This window comes from Rattus norvegicus, chromosome 18 (genome assembly GCF_036323735.1).
Source record: "Rattus norvegicus strain BN/NHsdMcwi chromosome 18, GRCr8, whole genome shotgun sequence".
NCBI lineage: Eukaryota > Metazoa > Chordata > Mammalia > Rodentia > Muridae > Rattus > Rattus norvegicus.
This window is the reverse complement of record NC_086036.1, coordinates 41,404,532-41,415,144: the sequence shown is the minus strand read 5'-3', so window position 1 is coordinate 41,415,144 and position 10,613 is coordinate 41,404,532. Positions and strand designations below refer to the sequence as shown.

Below are 10,613 nucleotides of genomic sequence, written 5' to 3'. Positions count from 1 at the left end.
CTTAGCAAAGCTACACACTGACCATAGAATGGCTTGACCTAACCACACCACCCTTAGGTGGTTGTAAGCCTAAGTTGGTTTTCTGCTCTGTGGTTTTCCCATCTGTGAAGGGTCTGCTGTGGTTTGTTGGTTTGCAGTTTGCTGACAGCTACATCTGTGACTGGAGTCCAGGTTTCATGGTGGAGTTTTCTCCCTTCTAAACTACTACTCTTAATGTGGAGGAAGGGGACTGGAAGGGGTGTGAGTTTTTCACTGTTGCTTTCTTTGTAACTGCTCTTCCCCAGCACTTCGAAGTTGTAGGTCCTTGTCTTCTGTCCTCTTCATTTGTTGGTGGTATTTTTTTTTTTTTTTAATTTCAACCTAAGCTTTCCCTGTCTTGGGCATTTTGCAGTTGTACTGTGATATAACCAGGATTAGATTTGTTTGGTTTTTTCCCCCCTGCTTTTCATTTCTGGGTATTTTTCTTTGGTTTTAGAGATATCAGTATTTATCACTGTGGTTCTCTCTATTCTCTGTGTCTGAAACTCTTACTAGACACATTGCTAGACTAACAAATCTTAGCTTTTGTCATGTCTTCCACATTTGTTTAGTGGGCTTGTGGTTTTCTTTAGTATTTGTACTTTCACAAATTCCATTATCTATCTAGACTACTGTCTGACATATTACATTTCTAAGTCTCATTGCTTTTGTTTTTATTTCTACCATTCCTGCTCCCCCACAATTTATTTATTCTGTTTTTGCAGCTTCTGAGTGTCTCATTTTAAGCACCCCACCCACTGCATGCCCTTTCTGCCTCCCCAGGCTCTCAGGGTACTTAATAATCTTTCTGTTAATTTCATGTTCACATTGGTATGGGGCAAAAGATGATGGATCCTTTCTTGTGTTTGTTGCATACTTCACTCATTATATTTGGTTAAAAATGTTATGTCTTCACAGGGATTTGGGAGTTATACAGATCCACCAGGGCCTAGGGGTTCCCAGGATCAAAGTTTGTATTTGGTTTATTGGTTGGTGTGATGTTTTGTATATGCTCTGCCCAGGGAGTGGTACTATTTGAAGGTGTTGCCCTGTTGGAATAGGTGTGTCACTGTGGTTGTGGGCTATAAGACCCTCATCCTAGCTGCTTGGAAGCCAGTATTCTGCTAGCAGCCCTTAGATGAAGATGTAGAACTCTCAGCTCCTCCTGCACCATGCAACATGGCTGGATGCTGCCATGTTCCTGTCTTGATAAGGAACTGAACCCCTGAACCTAAGCCAGTTCCAATTAAATGTCCCTATAAGAGTTGCCTTGGTCATGGTATCTGTTCCCAGCAGTAAAACCATAAGACAGTTGGTTTTGTTTTGTTCATGAGATAGGGCCTCAAGTTGCCAAGCCTGGCCTACAACTTGATATAGCCAAGGATGACCTTCCAAGTCTTGTTTCTACCTAGCTCTTGAGTGCTGAGAAAATAGTCTAGGTTATGTGGCTCTGGGCATTGAGTCCAGAGCTTCCTGCATGCTAGGAAGCAGTCCACCAACTGAATTATATATAGCACCAATCACCAGAATCCAGTTCTCAAAAAAATTTCCATCTTGGGCATCTTGTATCAAGCAAGAGAAGGAAGCAATTTTGAATTCTACCAAAGTGCAGGCCCATAATTTTAGTTTGTCATGGGAGAATTTTGGGGTTGGTCACAGCAGGGAGTAATGGATAGGTATCTTCAGTTACTGCTGCTGTACTAGAAGCTTTAGTCTCCTTGGCCTCCTTCACTGAGTCTCTTTCCTGACATGGTTTGTGGGTTTCAGCTCCAGCTTCCTGTCAAACAGGGTCTCAAGGAAGTTCTTGTAACACAGCAACATTCCTGCCTGCATTTCCTCTGACTGTTGGGGAGGCTGGTATTGTGTGTACTTAGGCATCCATCTGGCTTTGAATTCTTCAAATTCTATAGCTTAAGGCTCTTTCTTTCAAGGTCAGTTACATGATTAAATGTTTTTGTGTCTTTATTGAGTATTTCTATGCTTATCTGTGATTCTCATTTCAAACTGGGGTTACTACTATTGAAGTCATTAAGGCATTTACTGTCTCATGAATCAGAGCTGACTGGAGGCCATTCTTATACTGTCATATTTAGTAGCATTCAGTTCTATTTTGTGAACATAAAAGTGTAAAAGCATAATTGTACTGAGAATGCATGACCTTGGGTACATCATGATATTCAGTTCCAAATATGATTATTGTCTGTCCTCTGCCGTAACAGAAAACAAAGTTGCTCGGGGCAACTGAGGCCAGCATTTGTAACTGAAAACCTTTTCAAACACAGAACTTGTCTGCATTTTGTGGTCACTGAAGTAAATCCATCTCAGTTGACCTTCCTGGAAGGGCCAGGGTAAGAGGGAAGGGGAATTTGCATATTGTTTTTCCTTTGATCTCCTAGAAAAACTGACGCCTGTTTTCAGGTACAAAGTATACTTTGTACCTTTATTCCTACCTCCCTGTGAAGGTAAAATTCATTTAAGGTAATGTTGTGTCTCTACTAGTGAGTTAGTGTTGCAAAGCAACTAGAAGAAGAGGCATGTCTTAAGTATGTTCTAACATAAGCTGTCTAATGCATTGGCCCCCTAATACACTCCATTTAATGCACAAGCAATATAAGTACATGTGCATATATTTATCCTGCATACAGATAGGAGTAGCGCCTTCTGAAGCCAGTATTTCATGTAGATCTAATGGGAAAGCGTACTGTTGGGTCGAGTCAACAGCAAGCATTACAGACTGCATTTCCTGTGGTGCTCAAGTTGAGGTTATAAATTCATAATGGCAAAACTGCTTTTAGTCAGAGAAAGTGCAAGCCATTGAGTGACAGGTGTCTAGAAAATTTAGATCCATCAGATGGGAACACACTTTAAATAATTCTGATAATATCTGTTTTGCTTGATAGTTGCTTAGTAACCCACAGGAGCAGGACATGAGGGAGTTGCAGTTATGGGAGTTTCATCCATTCTGAAGAAAGCAGCTTGTCCTTTATCAGCACAGACAGTGAAATGCAGCAGAGGCAATGTGTTTTCAAAAACTACGCTGTTAGTGGCCACGGCATCTCTCGTAGACATAGATTATCCGATGGTGAGATTGGCTCTAGAAGAGAAGCACATACAGCATGCAATCTATTCTTTAGTGTTTAGGAGCACCAAGGAAAAGAGCTATAGAGTTTGAAGGTTTGAAGGAAATGCACAAGCCATGAGTGTTTCTGTGACTTCTGCATGAGTGTTTCATGTGTACTCTGGTGATCAAGTAGTTGAAAAATAGTTTGGCCCTGGTTGGTTTAAGAAATTCAACTATTCAAAAATAGCTCACAGTTCATAGGCTCATTTTTGCTTCATTGAATGCTTTCAACCTGTCTTCTAAAATACACAATAGAACACGAAAGACCTAAGTGTTATTTTGGATATGTTCAAGTTCTCTTGGAGAACTACTAAAGGATGTCTTTTCTAGATCTCAAACTTCTATGTAACTTTAACTCTTTGTTTAATTAGAATCAACAAACTATGTCAAAGGCAGTGATGAGCTGAAAGCACCACCAAAATTTTAAGGTCAGGAATGGGTAAAATGTCAGAAAACAAGTATGAGACCATTGCTTCCTTGTCTCCTAGTGTATGACCTGGAAGTCTGAATTCCATGTTGATGAGGCTTAATAAGAGTTGTATGAGGTATAATAACATAGCTAAGCAGAGCACCTGCACACACTGTCTATAAGTGTAGTGGCTGGTGGAAAAAATAGATCATCAAAATATTTTAGATGCTAGAATTTTTTGGCTCTTAACTTTTAAATGGGCCTTACGTTTACAATGAGCTCATTTTATACTTGGAAAAACAAAATTCTTTCTGCAGTTTAGAATATCAAACTGAAGAATGCAGCTGATAGTTGAAACAAGTAATTGATATGCTCTCTTTGAAAGATGAGCTAGGGAGGTGGTAGGAAGAAATAGAATTAGAACTAGAAAAGCTTCGTTCTTAAGTTTTGAATCATGACAGTCAAGGCCATGAGATATCAAGATTCTGCACAACCTGTTAAAAATGACTCAAAACAACAGAACCTGGAATAAGAAATGAGTTAACGTTTTCAAAGGCTTTTATTTGAAGAGTCTTAATTGTCTTCTCTTTTATAAGTAGAGAAATGATTTCTAATTCTGCGTCTAAGGGAAAATTGGCCCCATTTTCAATATTATAAGCAGATTCTTAATGCCCAAAGGGAATTATGTTCTGTCTCCTATTGCTTGTGGGAAGGGTGTTGCTAAGAAACAGGATTCCTGATCCATTCTGAAGAAAGCAGCTTGTCCTTTATCAGCACAGACAGTGAAATGCAGCAGAGGCAATGTGTTTTCAAAAACTACGGCTGTTAGTGGCCACGGCATCTCTCGTAGACATAGATTATCCGATGGTGAGATTGGCTCTAGAAGAGAAGCACATACAGCATGCAATCTATTCTTTAGTGTTTAGGAGCACCAAGGAAAAGAGCTATAGAGTTTGAAGGTTTGAAGGAAATGAACAAGCCATGAGTGTTTCTGTACACAGTATACTAAGCCCTATGCCAGCCATATCTTGAGGACTGTCCACCATAACTCATGTGCGATATCCCCTTTCATACTGAGCAAATGAGATCATCAGCCTGCCCTCATACCTTCAAGCCTGTATTTCCTGAGTCCAAATGCAGCGTTCCGGACACTATTTACCAGGCTTCCACCTTTATTTTCAGAGGCCAGAGGAGGGACCAAGTCAGACCACTGCAGAGAGATGAGGCAGATTTTGAAACATCCAGAGACAGGCCTAGAGTACCTCTATTTCTGGTTTCTTATCTTCTAAGGAACAGGAGTTCCTTCATGTTTTGTGTTTTGGTTTTGTTTGTTTCTACACTTAAAGGTACCACATCTTCAGTTGAAAAGGCAGTATTGCCAAAGATCTAGAAGGTACTGAAAGCTTGCAGGCTGACGCCATGGTGGGAGCTGCCTGCACAGAGCTGGAATCTCCCGGGTTCACACTTCCCTGCTAGTCTACCGCCTTACTTTCTGCCTTTCATGCTCACCTTTTCAAGATTTACATCAGCTTTCTCCATTACGACAGCTTGCATTTGGGGCTGGAGAGATGGCTTGGAGGTTACACTGGCTGCCCTTCCAGAGGACCTGGGTTCAATTTCCAGCACCCACATGGCAGAACTACTGTTGTAGGTGATCCAACTCCCTCACACATGCAGGCAAAATACAAATGAGCATAAAAAATAAATTATGATAGCTGGCGTTATAAATAGCTTGTGGGAATCAATGCTGTATTTAGAAGTAATAAGATTCATTCTTTTAATAGGAATTAATTGAGGGTACTTTGTGACAGATAGCATTGTAGGAAATACTCAACAGAAATTAGGACAAATCCTAGTTCTGATAGAGCTTGTTCTCCCATGGAAGAGAGACACACAAGCCCCTCATAGCTGGGTGCTCCATGGTTGTTTTCCTGTGCAGTGGAGAGAGATGAGAGTGAGTAGGAAAGGGTGAGTCACTGATGGCTCTCTAACCACCTGCCACTTTAACAGACCTGAAGGAAGTAGGAAGAAGCAAGCTGTGTAGCTTGGTGTAGGCTGCAAGTGGGCAGCAGGTGCAGTAGAAGGGCCCTAAGGTAGGTTCCACTCTGTTGGCTCTGGAATCGGAAGAATACAGCTCAAGAGTTGGGGAAAGCTCTTGATGGCCATTTGCATGAGTGTGGATTTATGGTGGGCCACGGGGAGACCTGAGCTAAAAAGTGCTCCGTGTTATTGGGAAACAAGTCTGACAACAGGCTAAAGGGTGCATTGCTGTGAATGGAAGCTGGGAAACCTCAGGAGAGGTTCTTACTGTGTTCTGTACAGAAGATGAAGGAGACAGGCTGGGAATTCTGGCAAGACTGAAGAGAAGTACAAGGGCATCAGCTGATGGTTAGCAGGAACTAAAGGATTGAGTGTGAAAGGGAGGAGAAGAGACAGAACCAGGAATGCTAGACAGATGTCTCTTCTTTTTTAAGATTTATTTTTAGGGTCATGGGCCTGAGTTCATAGGTGTAGTGATCCTAGTGAAGTCAACATGCTGGTTGCTAGAATCTGGGTTTGTTGCAAAACCTATATGACCCCATGGAGACTCTTCGAGAAATCACATCTCCGTCAACCAGGAGCGAAAGTTGATCGGAGAGTATGGACTACAGAACAAATGTGAGGTGTAGAGGGTCAAATTTACCCTGGCAAAGATCCAATCCGTAAGGCTTCCCAGGAGCCATTGACGCTGGACAAGAAGGATCCTCAGTATCTGTTTGAAGTGACTTGTTCACCTTGGGTTGCTGGATGAGGGCAAGATGAAGCTGGATTACAGCCTGGACCTGAAGATTGAGGATTGCATAGAGAGGCTGCTGCAGACCCAGGTCTTTAAGCAGGACCTGGTCAAATCTATTCACCATGCCCGTGTGCTCATCTGACAATGTCACATCAGGGTAAGCAAGCAGGTGGTGAACGTCACATCCTTCATTGTTCATCTGGACTCCAGAAGCACGTTGACTTCTCCATCCATTCTCCTTATGGTGGTGGCCACCCAGGCTGAGTGAAGAGGAAGAATGCCAAGAAAGGCCAGGGAGGTGCTGGAACTGGTGACGACGAGGAAGAGGATTAATTGATACCTTGTTGCACTGGAGGCTTGTCTAGTTTTCCAGTTGACAAATAAAACAGAATTGATACTTGAAAAATTTTTTATTTATGTGCGTTGACACTTAGCTGAATGTGTGTCTGTGCACCAACTTGTAAGAGGAGGCCAGAAGATGGAGTCTTTAGAGCTAGAGTTCCAGATTGTTATGAGCTGCCATGTGGGTGCTGGAACCAAACTTCAGTCCTCTGCAAGAGCAGCAAGTGCTCCTAGCCACTGAGATATCTCTCTAGCCTCCAGATGCCATTTTTATTAATAGTATAAAGTAAAAACATGCCTCTCTGGAACACAGCAGCAGTAACCAGCAGTGTATAACAAAACTAAGGATACTAGTCAAAGACTTAAACATGTTTAAAATTATTTTAATTTTGCCTTTAAAACAAAATTGCAAATCACAAGATGAAAGATTTTTTAAAATAAAGCTTAAATAAGTGATTGTTGGTTCACACAGACACAGAAGTCAAGCTCACAATAAAAGGTGGGCCTTTGTAGAGAGTCCTGGGAGAACCTTTGAGACACCTGTGAATGGAATATGTTTCTTCCTGATGTGACAGCAAGCAGTGTTCCAGAGGAAAATGATAGTAATGTCAGACTGATAGCTACCCACTGTCCAGAGGCTGAGTGTTAAAGTAAACCATAGAGTAGGGACTGGCAGAGAAGAGAGCAAGTCTATAAACTATGTGGCATGTACACTAAGAAACTGCTGTAAAGGAAAAGGGGACAGAACTCACCAGAGTTTGTGTTCTACTACGGTCAGCAGTCTGTCCCCATCCCTAAGCTGAGCTACTATGTTAACATAATTAATTTTGGTCTGTTGGCCAGTCTGAGCTGCTGCACTGGCATAATTTTCAGACCCTTATCCTTTAGAGATACCCTCAGGAAAAGGCCAATAATCTCAGACTCCTTAATGGGCAGGGAGAACAGGTAGGTCTTCTCCAAGGACTTGATCTTCATGTCCTTAACCAGGCAGCCCAGCTTGGTGACAGGATCCACTCCTTGTCTTTAGCTTTATCTCCACGAGCCCCACTTTCCATCATCCCTGTGTGGAGAGGCTACTTGGGGGACAAGATTGGAAAGCCCCACACTGTGCCATGCAAAGTGACAGGCCACTGTGGCTCTGTGCTGCTGTGTCTCATCCCGGCCCCAAGAGGCACTGGCATTGTCTCTGCTCCTGAGTTCAAGAAGATACTGATGATGGCCGGTATAGACGACTGCTACACTTCAGCCAGGGGCTGCACTGCCACTAGGGGCAACTTTGCCAAGGCCACTATCAATGCCATCTCTAAGACTTACAGCTACCTGACCCTTGACCTCTGGAAAGGGACTGTGTTTGCCATGTCTCCTTATCAGGAATTCACTGATCATCTTGTGAAAACCCACACCAGAATCTCTGTTCAGAGGACCCAGGCTCCAGCTGTGGCTACCACATAAGTTTTTTTATACAAGAAAAATAAATGAATTACCTGTTAAAAAACATAATCTTGATAATATAATTATGTACTATCAGTGCTAGGATGTTAATCTATAAGATATCTAATTCTAGCGATGACTTCAGAGTGATTGTGTTAAGCATCCATGTATTTGGAAATAGGTTGCACGTCAGTTCTTGTGACTTTCACGGAGAGATTATGGCTTGTTTACAGCAATAATGTTCTTATGCTCCAAGCTGCCTTCATATATTGTTTTAAAGCCACAGCTCTGTGCCTCATCCAGTTTCTTACAGGTCTACTTTCAGCTTGCACTGTCCTTTCCAGCTTTGCATTCACTCATGATTCATTGTCATTCTGTTCTGCAAGCCTCTACTAAGACAATTTGCAATATCCTAGCTCAGACTTAGAAGGCACATTGAGAGGAATGAGACATGAAGATGTGCTTGGCTTGTCCTAGCATCCAGCATGGGGGGATTGAGAAGTGTTTATTCTGAAAGTTGGGGGAAGGAAAAGGTGGTTACTCCTCTTTTATCTACTTTTAAAATATGTCATTCTACAAGGCAAGAATGTTACTTCCATGATGCTGTCTTGAGTGAAATGAAGGATCTACATATGATTTAAAGACAATAGTCACAAGAAGTAGAGAGAAAATAATGCTACCAAAGTGAAGAACTACTTAATTTGTAAACGACACGAAAGACAGGGGAGTAGGAAGATAATTTTATTTATACAACCTAGATTCTGGGAAATATTAAGAAAAGAGTTTATCTTCCGAAGAAAGAAATGTGGCCACCTTGTACATATGAAGTTTGGTTTTCTATGAGGGGGAGAGGGAACTGGTAAAAGTTGAAGAGAGTTCATTGCTTTACAGAGAAAGAAAACACACGTGCACACAGTGGTGATGTTTGCTGAAAATCGGAGTTCAGCTGCGTCCCCAATTTCTTAATAAAATCCAAATGACCAAAAATATGATCTGTGTATGTATGCTTATGGAACCAGTTCTCTCCATGACTAAAAATACACTTAAAGACCGTGGCCATGGCCTTTTCTAAGAAAACAAGTCAGAACAAAAGATGCTATGTTTGAGTGTTTGCAGCAGCTAATGTCTTAGTCCATTGTTAGTACTAACAAAATACTGTAGGCCAGATGGCCTGAGCAACCAAAATGTATTTCTTGTGGTTTCTGCAGGCCGGAGGTCTAGGTGCAGATGGAGTGGTAAGTCCCGAGGGCCCATTGGTTAGTTAATAGACTATGTCCTCTTCTTGTGTCCTCATAGGTGGGCCAGGGAGGCTCTCTGGGGTGTGTTTCACGAGGGAACTAATGCCATTCCTAATAGGCCACCCTCATTCCCACCCTACCCTACCTCCCATTGACATCCCAGTAGGACCTTGGGAGTTTGGCACCCAAATGTTCCATCTACAAAAGCAGGAAAAGACAAAAGATCCCATGATGACTGAGGTGTTTGGAGCGGCAGAGTCAGCCTCCTCTGCAACTACTTCTATTCAGTGATTCACTTACGAAAGTGAACAGCAAAGCTCTAAAGAGGTTGGACAAGCCCTACACTAAGCATTTTATTTAATTGACATCTTTATTCTTTGCTAGGATGCCTGGTCAGTTTCCAATCAAGGGTTATTTATTTAATTTTTCTAAAGACAAGGTATCCTTACATAGTTCTGACTGGCCTGGGACTCATTATGTAAACCAGACTAGACGAACAGAGATCTACCCGCCTGTGTCTCCCAAGTGCTGGGATTAAGACTACCCTCAGCCACCAGTTAGATTCTTTAGAGCCTCCTCTGTAATGCTCTGAAACCTCTTCTGCCAACATTAACGATACTCCCTGTGTTCATCAATGTCTCAGTGCAGCTTAGTCATGTTCATAAAAATGCCAGTAATAAGACCAAGTTGGCTTTAGTAGCTACAGAGTAAACAGGGGTGTGTCACCAAGGGATGGAACTGGAATCAATGTGTGTGGTCATTCCGAATTCAGTTTCCTGGGGGCAGATTGAAGCTGGTATTTGCATAGGTATTTGGAATTGGGCCACAGCCCTCTCTCCTCAGATCTATTTATGTCTACTGACCTAGATGGAGGGGAGGACAGGAATGCACCAGAAGTTAGGTTCAGACACGAACAGGCTGGCCATCTTCAGGGCTCTGACAGAGGCCAGGTAAGGTTCACAGGGCTTCTAGCATCACTTGGAAACATGCCAGTACATCGTGTAGTATGTTTCATTATCTAAGTAGTTTCTGAACATTTAAATCCATCCTGACTCAACTGCCAAGGGACAGACATATCAGCACCCTTCAGGCATAGGGTTGATAAAGCTGCCCCCAAACTATGTAGTGCTCCAGAATCTGTGTTAATGAAATGATTTTTATTTTTTATTCCTTTATATTTATTACTTGATGTATGATACCAGAGCCTTAAACATGCTAGGCAAGCACTTTACCACTGAGCTAAATCACCAACGGTACTCACTTTTATACATCAGAAAG

General features: G+C 42.1%; 1 pseudogene; it reads left to right on the top strand.

The window, feature by feature from the left end:
- The first annotated feature begins 1,306 nt into the window (after positions 1-1,306).
- Rps9-ps7 (ribosomal protein S9, pseudogene 7) lies at positions 1,307-6,730 on the top strand (annotated as a pseudogene).
- The last annotated feature ends 3,883 nt before the right edge of the window (positions 6,731-10,613 follow it).